Consider the following 9,361-nt stretch of genomic DNA (forward strand, 5'->3'; position numbering starts at 1 on the left):
GAAAAAAAAAAAAAACTATAACCGACAGTGAGAATATATTTTGTATTGCAACTCAATTCACACATGTACACACAGCCTCCCACCCCCGCCCACATATACATAGAAAACAGAAACAAGTCTCGTGAGTAGTGCGTGCCCTTACCACTTGTAGCACACATTATTCTGTTCCTTCATATAGTGGTCAGGACTCACTAAACGGATCTCATGAAGCACAGAAATTGAAAAATGCTGAGATGGTTTGGGTTCTTTTATGTTAGAGAGCACATCTTATTTATTTTTGTATTGCTCCTGGCCAGCGCAGTGCCTGGCACAAAGCAGGTATCTGACAAACACTTGCCATAGACGTGGGTTTTGCTTGCGGGCAGGAATCTTGTCTTGGTTATCTTGTATCCATCCCACAGCTAGCATAATTCTTCCCACAACCTTTAGAGATCAAATGGCTAAGTCCAGGCCTACTGCCAGGCTTTAGGGATCAAACATTTGTTGTTGTCTTTTTTATATATACTTATTTTTATTTATGTATTTATTTGGCTGCACTGAGTCTTAGTTGTGGCATGCGGGATTTTTTTTTTTTTTGAAGATTTATTTATTTTGGGCTGTGCTGGGTCTTCATTGCTATGCAGGCTTTCTCTAGTTGCAGCAAGCAGGGGCTACTCTTTGTTGCCATACGCGGGCTTCTCATTGCGGCTTCTCTTGTTATGGAGCACAGGCTCCGGTTGCACGGGCTTCAGTAGTTCCAGCACGCGGGCTCAGAAGTTGTGGCCACAGGCTCAGTTGCCCTGAGGCCTGTGGGATTTCCCCGACCAGAGATCAAACCTGTGTCACCTGCATTAGCGGGCGGATTCTTAACCACTGGACCACCAGGGAAACTGCATGCGGAACCTTTGCATGCATGCAGGATTTTTAGTGGCAGCATTCAAACTCTTCCTTGCAACATGTGGGATCTAGTTCCCCAACCAGGGATGGAACTGGGGCTCCTTGCATTGGGAATATGGAGCCCTAGCCACAGGACCACCAGGGAAGTCTCAGAGATCAAACATTTGGATCAGTCAGGATCTGACAGGCACCTACTATGTGGTGATGCTTCAATGCCAGATTGATGGCTCCTTCCTCTATCTTAAAAGCAGTGTGGGATTGCCGAGAGGGGGATACTGAATAATGCTGCCCACCTGAGAAACTTGAAAAAGAAATAAGACACATGGAAGCCAAAATACCACCTTTATTATTAATAAGGACTAGGTCAGAGAACATATAATAACGTGAGAACCAGTCTGGCCTGTTAATTAAACCTGAAGTGGAGACAATGCTGAACCAGGCCCTCCCTATGCTGAAGGACTACACAGACTGGCAGAAGGCGGCTCAGATCCAAGAGGAAAGTGGGAGGAGCCGAACTCAGCAGAGCCAGCTTGTCTTTCCTAAATGCACCCGTTAGACAAGTTACTCCTCCCCTGACTAGGGAGAGAAGGGATCAAAGGGCGTGGAGAGACCAGACGTAGTACCAACTGAGTACATATATATAGTATGTATTTGCGTGCATGAAATACTAAACAATAAAACAATCCAAAAGTGAATGTGAAAGTCGCTCAGTCGTGTCTGACTCTTTGTGACCCCATGGACTGTAGTCCATGGAATTCTCCAGGCCAGAATACTGGAGTGGGTAGCCTTTCCTTCTCCAGGGGATCTTCCCAACCCAGGGATCCAACCCAGGTCTCCCACACTGCAGGTGGATTCTTTACCAGCTGAGCCACAAGGGAAGCCCAAACAATCCAAGGAATACCACAAAGTGTGGTCGTGGTTTAGTCCCTATGTCATGTCCGATTCTTTGTGACCCCATGGACCGTAGCCCACCTGGCCCATGGAATTTCCCAAGCGAGAACACTGGAGTGGGTTGTCATTTCCTTCTCCAGGGGATCTTCCTGACCCAAGAATCAAACCTGGATCTCCTCAGTGCAGGCAGATTCTTTACCATCTGAGCTATGAGGGAAGCAGATCGCCAAGTAAGGATTTAATTATTTGCTAAATGGAGTTGACACTTGTGTTTCTTAAGTCTGATTGTTCATCAAAACTTCTGGGACATTAAGTAATTAGAGGCCCTCTCTAACCCCCTCCCCAGCTTCCATATACTTTCCATGAAACCCAGGAATCTGATTTGAAAGCTTCCTGGGTAATTTCGGTATGCAGGTGTGGGCTGAGAAGCATTGACTGAGAGGAGGTAGACAAGTGATTTGGACTCAGGAAGGTCTTATTGAGGGGGAAATTGCACCGATATTGCAGGATACGAAGGATTGAGATAGAAAGCAGAGCATCTGTACCGGAAGGAGGACAGTAAGTAGAAGGACTCCAGAAATAACTGTGGCTCAGGGGTAAGCTCGAGACCTTGTTCTTGAAAACGCTTACAAAGTTTATCCCTGGAAAACAATCTATGCTAACAGATGACAAGACATTATTGCAGCATGGCTTGGTGAGAAAGACCGTGAACTGTTGAGTTATGAGATGGTTCCTGGTTGTGTGACTTTGCCTCCATCACAATATCCATCACCTAGATATTGAAGGGTCATTTTTTTTCCAGTAGTCATGTATGGATGTGAGAGTTGGACTATAAAGAAAGCTGAGCACTGAAAAATTGATGCTTTTGAACTGTGGTGTTGGAGAAGACTCTTGAGAGTCCCTTGGACTGCAAGGAGATCCAACCAGTCCATTCTAAAGGAGATCAGTCCTGGGTGTTCATTGGAGGAACTGATGTTGAGGCTGAAACTCCAATACTTTGGCCACCTGATGCAGAGAGCTGACTCATTTGTAAAGACCCTGATGCTGGGAGGGATTGGGGGCAGGAGGAGAAGGGGACGACAGAGGATGAGATGGTTGGATGGCATCACCAACACAATGGATATGGGTTTGGGTGGACTCCGGGAGTTGGTGATGGACAGGGAGGCCTGGCGTGCTGTGGTTCATGGGGTTGCAAAGAGTTGGACACAACTGAGCGACTGAACTGAACTGTACGTAGTGCAGGCAGGGGGACCCCTTCCAGGGTCCAAGAGTGGGCTCTTGTATAACACTTGGAAAAGAATTGTCCCAGGAGAAACAGTGAGAAGCAAGAGACTTTATTGGGAAGGGGTACCCGGGAGGAGAGCAGCAGGACCCCAGGTGTGTGGCTCGAAGTCTCGGGTTGTACGGAGATGGGGTTAATTTCCGGGTTGTCTCTGGCCAATTATTTAGACTCAGTGTCCTTCCTTGTGGCACACACATCTCTCAGCCAAGATGGATTCCAGCACAAAGGGTTCTGGGAACTTGGCAGGACATATCATGTCCTCCCTCCTCCTTTCAATCCCTCTCTTATTCTCCTGGTTAGGTTTCTGCTGGCAGCACATCATTCTTTTATCGAGACCTCCTGTAGTGAGACAACTCTGGCAAATTGTAATCACTGTCTGGCCACTGTGGGTGATTTCAGTGAACGGTTCCCTAATATAAAGACTGTGTGAGTGCTCAGTTGTGTCTGAATCTTTGCAATCCCATGGACAGTAACCCGTCAGGCTCCTCTGTCCATGGGATTTCCCAGGCAAGAATACTGGAGTGGGTTGCCATTTTCTCCTCCAGGGGATCTTCCTGATCCAGGGATCGAACTTAAGTCTCCTGTATCTCCTGCAATGGCAGGCAGATTCTTTACCACTGTGCCACTTGGGAAACCCAAACATAAAGACTGGAGTTCTTACAGCATTCTGGGGAGGTGGTTACACAGTCTTCCCCATTTCAGGAAACAACACTGCATGTACCTAGAAGCTCAGGTTATAAACCTTGGAGCCATTTTTTTATTTCTTTTCCTTACCTGTCCCCATGTCTAATCCATTAGCTAACCCTGATGATTTTCCTTCCAAACCGTATCCCTAATCTTTCATTTCTCACTGACTCCATTGTTCCCTTAAGATCATTAATTACTGAAACCTATTCAAGAGCAAGCCTTTTCAGTCTCCTCTTTCACCCTCATTAAGAGGCTCTTAGCTGGCTTAAAACACAACATTCATAAAACTAAGATCATGGCATCTGGTATCATCACTTCATGGCAAATAGAAGGGGAAAAAGTGGAAGCAGTGACAGGCTATTTTCTTGGGCTCCAAAATCACTGCAGATGGTGACTGCAGCCATGAAATTAAAAGATGCTTGCTCCTTGGAAGGAAAGCTATGACAAACCTAGGCAAGCGTACTAAAAAGCAAAGACATCACTTTGCCAACAAAGGTCCATCTAGTCAAAGCTATGGTTTTCCAGTAGTCATGTACGGATGTGAGAGTTGAACCATGTTGACTAAAAAAGATGTACAACTTGAGAGTTGTGAGTTAAGTTTTATTTGGGGCAAAATGAGGATTGCAGCCTGGGAGGTAGCATCTCAGATAGCTCTGAGAGACTGCTCCAAAGTGGCAGTGGGGGAACGTCAACATAGAAGGTTTTGGTGAAGGGGGAGTTCAATACCATGAAGCACTCGTTTTACAAAAGGATTTTTTTGTTAGTCATGAGGGTCTCATGTCACCATGAAGGGATTTAGTGCTTCTCTAGACATGAGGAGATACAAGGATTGAGATCATAAAATCTGTTCCTAAAAACATCCAACTATCTAAAGACCTGTCCCACCAGATTCCCTGGAGCACAGAGTGCCTCACTCTACCTTGAACTCCCTCAGGCATTGTTGAAGGTCAACAGCTATAGCAGCACAGGAGTTCAATCTCTGGAAGAGGCAGATGGCAAATCCTTTGTTGTTCAGTCGTTGGCAACGCTCTTGGTAAGTGCCAATTTGTAGTTGACAACCATAAAGAAGGCTAAGTGCTGAAGAACTGATGCTTTTGAATTGTGCTGAACAAGACCCTTGAGAGTCCCTTGGACTGCAAGGATATCAAACCAGTCCATCCTAAAGAAAATCTGAATATTCATTGGAAGGACTGACGCTGAAGTGGCTAAATTTGTTTGCCCTTTGTGGCTTTTGTGAGAACAAAAGAATGCAGAAACAAAAGAATGTTATCAAGCAAGAGAAATAACAATAGCAAAGATAATAAATCAGTCCTAAACTCCCAGCTCTGTTAGAAAAGTGGAGATGAGCCTGAAGCACTTTCTTGAGCTCCTTTGCAGAATTTAAACCTGAGGTGCAGTAGCAAAGAATTCGCCTGCCAATGCAGGAGACTCGGGTTCCATCCCTGGGTTGAGAAGATTCCCTAGAGGAGGAAATGGCAACCCACTTCACTACTGTTGCCTGAAGAACTGGATGGACAGAGCGCTACAGGTCTTGGGGTTGCAGGGAGTTGGATGTGACTGAGCAACTGAGCATGCACCCATGCACAGACGCTCAACCACCAGATCAACTAGAACCTAAGGGAGGAAGATGTTGACTCTTTCTGACCCTCCTGACTTCAGTCAGCTAAAGCTTGCATTCTCTTGACCTTCCAACCCCCTTCATGAATATGCATGTACCCTCAGTTTCAAACTTCCCCAGTTTTGCTGCAGGGGAAAACACTGATTTGGGAATGTTCCCCAGTGTTCTCCTAACTTACTGCAAGTAATGAATCCTTCCTTCTGCCTTTCGGCCTGGTTGTGTCTTTTGGCTTGACACCCTCCAAGAGATGAACCCAGTTTTCGGGTAACAGCTTCTGCACTAGTTGCTCCCATTACCTGGTATACGCTTCCTCTTGATCTTTTCATGGCTGGATCCTTCCTGTCATTATTCAAGTCTCAGACTAAATGTCACTCTCTCAGGTAGGCTTTTCCTGATCCCCCAAACTAAAATAACACCCCATCTTTATCACATTGTCCTGCTTGTTTTCATTATAGGAATCAGCAGTTCCAGAGGTTTCCCTATTTACACTAATTGTATCTTCCAACTGTAACACAGACACCTTGAATGTAAACACCTTTGTCCTATTCACTGCTGTATCCTCAGCACTGAGAACAGTGCCTGGCAGCTATTAAGCTTTCAATATACGTCAATGAAAGAGAAGATACAAAGCTTTAAAATAATTCTTCCAGCTTCATGTTGTTTTCAACCATTCAAATGGATTTTAATAAAATGTGTTTTATTTATGCAATAGAATTGAACCACCTATGGGGAAAAAAATCAATGGATTTTTTGGTAAATATATATATATTAATAATAGCACGAGATCCATTCTCTCTTCATAGAAACCCTGTATTAATTTTTATGCAAAGTCATTTTGGCTTAATGTATTTTGATATGAAGTATTTGCTCATAATACTGCTGCTTAGGAAATTTGTTGTTTAGTCGCTCACTAAGTCGCATATGACTCTTTGTGACCCTATGGACTGTAGCCTGCCAGGCTCCTCTGTCCATGGGATTTCCCAGGCAAGATTATTGGAGTGAATTGCCATTCCCTTCTCCAGGGATCTTCTCGATTCAGGGATCGAACCCACGTCTCCTGCATTGGCAGGCAGGTTTTTTTTTTTACCACTGAGCCATTTGAAAAGCCACTTAGGGTATACAGCCCACAGAATGGAGCAGCTGGGGATGGCCAGGATCATCAAGCAATCAAGCAACTGCTGCTCAGATTTTGTTGGCTTGTTTTTGGAGACAGAGTATTACACCAAAACTGATATCAATAAAAAATTAATCAGTTGATCTAAGAAAGAAATGGAAATTTTTATTTTAGCCAAATGTGTGGATTATAATCCACAAAGGACATCTGAGAAAGCTGTAAGAGCTGTTCTACCCATCAAGGCACAAATATGTTTTTTGAGACAGAAGGCTGTACATTAAGTATTGTATGATTGACAGTTTACACAACCCACATCTGAGCACTATCATGGTGGGTCACGTGACCCCTCAGATGATCAAGAAGGAATGTCATCTTTCAAGGAATTGTTTTGAAGTTAGGAGAATGTTGCTCTTTATGGTTGATTTCTGCTGATGCGGAAGGTTTGGCATAATACAAATACACAATGTACAGTAATGGGGAACAACGAGGCCGAAGGCTAGAGAAAACTTGTTGAAATTTTTCCTGTCTTGTCGTAAAATACAAATTTTATTTCACACTGGGTTGGCCTCTTGACAGGGGTTGATCCAAAAGACACAACCAAGCCAAAGAATGGAATTAGGAAGCATTTATTATTTGCAGCGAGTAAGGAGACGCTTACTCCTTGGAAGGAAAGTTATGACCAACCTAGATAGCATATTAAAAAGCAGAGACATTACTTTGCCAACAAAGGTCCGTCTGGTCAAGGCTATGGTTTTTCCAGTGGTCGTGTATGGATGTGAGAGTTGGACTGTGAAGAAAGCTGAGCGCTGAAAAATTGATGCTTTTGGACTGTGGTGTTGGAGAAGACTCTTGAGAGTCCCTTGGACTGCAAGGAGATCCAACCAGTTCAACCTAAAGGAGATCAGTCCTGGGTGTTCATTGGAAGGACTGACGCCGAAGCTCAAGCTCCAATACTTTGGCCACCTGATTCAAAGAGTTGACTCACTGGAAAAGACCCTGATGCTGGGAAGGATTGGGGGCAGGAGGAGAAGGGGACGACAGAGGATGAGGTGGCTGGATGGCGTCACCGACTCGATAGACATGAGTTTGAGTAAACTCTGGGAATTGGTGATGGACAGGGAGGTCTGGCGTGCTGGGATTCATGGGGTCGCAAAGAGTCAGACATGACAGAGAGACTGAACTGAACTGAACTGACTGAAGGAGAGCACTGAGGATTTTCCCCAAAGCAGTGTCTTCCTGAACAGAACTGGGAAAGTTTTTAAGCTAAGGTTATATGCATATTCGTCAAGGGGCTTGGGAGGTCAACAGAGTCTAGCTTTAGTTGGATTGAAAACCAGAGAGTCAGAAAAGGTCAACATCCTCCCTTAGGGTGCCTCAAGGGGGTTTGAATTTTGCAAAACCCCTCAAGAAAGTGCTTCAGGCTAATGCGAACTATTAAAACAGAACTGGGAATTTACAAATGATTTGTTATCTTTGCTATTGTTACTTCTATTGCCTGATAACAGACTTTTGTTCCTTGCAGTTCTAGGACAAGGGGGCTGGGGGGATGGCCAGGTGAAGATCACAAAAACTTGTTTAGTCGCTCAGTCTGTCCCACTCTACTCTTTAGGACCCCAACAGCCTTCCCTGTCCTTCACCATCCCCCAGAGTTCGCTCAAACTCACGGGGTCACAAAGAGTCGGACATGACTAAGTGACTAACACTACACTACTACATGGCCATTGATGGAGTCTGTGTAATGGCTTAGGCCAAAAATGGCTTCTGTTCTCTTCCTCAGCGGACCCTCTACCTCGCCTGCTTAGAAGTGGCCAGGGGAAAGGAATCGGAACAAGAGTGGAGAGGTATGTCAGGGAGCAACAGACTTATAGCAAATCATGAAGGCTATACCTGGCTCCTTCTAAAAGTGCAATACACATTTCTCCTCATTTCTTCTGGGGCCACCTCTTCAAGGAATGAGTGTCATCTGGCGGAATTGAGGAGTTTTAATTTCAGAGGACAGTAATTGAGATGATCACATCGTCCTCTTTCGCGGCGTGTTTGAGCCAGTGCGGCAAAATCTTCACTTGTGGGTCATCTGTCACTTGGTCTCAAGAAAGAGGCTGAATGAAATTCACAACTCAGGCAAATTAAGGGCAAAGCTGAGGTCCGTAAGTCCCTCGCGGGCCGTTTCCGAAATACATTATCTATGAAAACATATAACAACATCTATTACGGGGTGGGGGGTGGGGGGAGGGAGATTGCATGCCTCTGGCCCCTCTCTTTGGCAGGGACGCAGGTCTCTCCTCAAAAGTCCCAAGTATCCAACTCTCGCCGCCAGCAACAGGGCTAGGTTCACAAGCAACCAGTTTTTCAGGCAGCTGCGTCCCCTTTCTTCCTTCTTCGTGGTTCGTCGGTCACGGTGGCTTCAAACAGAACGACTCAGTGTGTCTGAAATCAACCCGGCGCTTTGGCACACCGCGGGAGGGGTAGACCACTGCACGGATTCCGAGAACCGCAGTCAGTAGGCAGAGGTTGGGCATGAGGGGAAAAAAACCATAGGCTGAGGGAGGGAGAAGGAAAGCAACTGCGTCGGCGGTGCATTCTGGGAGTTGTAGTCCCCTAGCGGGCGGCCTCCCCAAAGCTCCAGCGGGCTCTGCACTCCATCTCCCAGCAGGCCCCACGTCGCAGAGGCGGCGAGCGGTGGGGGCGCCAAGTGACGAACTGCCGCAGGGGGAGGGGGCCTGGGGTGGAAACGGGCTGCGGACGCCGCGGTGAGACGTTACCTGCCGTGCGCGAGGGGGCCGAGGGACCCTCGGGCGGGCGACCGCGAGGGTCAGGCGGCCGCCGCACGCTCCGGTGCTCGCCCTCGGTCCGCCTCAAGGGCTCGCGGCGTCCGTCATGGAAGCACATCCGG

Source organism: Cervus canadensis, chromosome 28 (genome assembly GCF_019320065.1).
Source record: "Cervus canadensis isolate Bull #8, Minnesota chromosome 28, ASM1932006v1, whole genome shotgun sequence".
Classification (NCBI taxonomy): domain Eukaryota; kingdom Metazoa; phylum Chordata; class Mammalia; order Artiodactyla; family Cervidae; genus Cervus; species Cervus canadensis.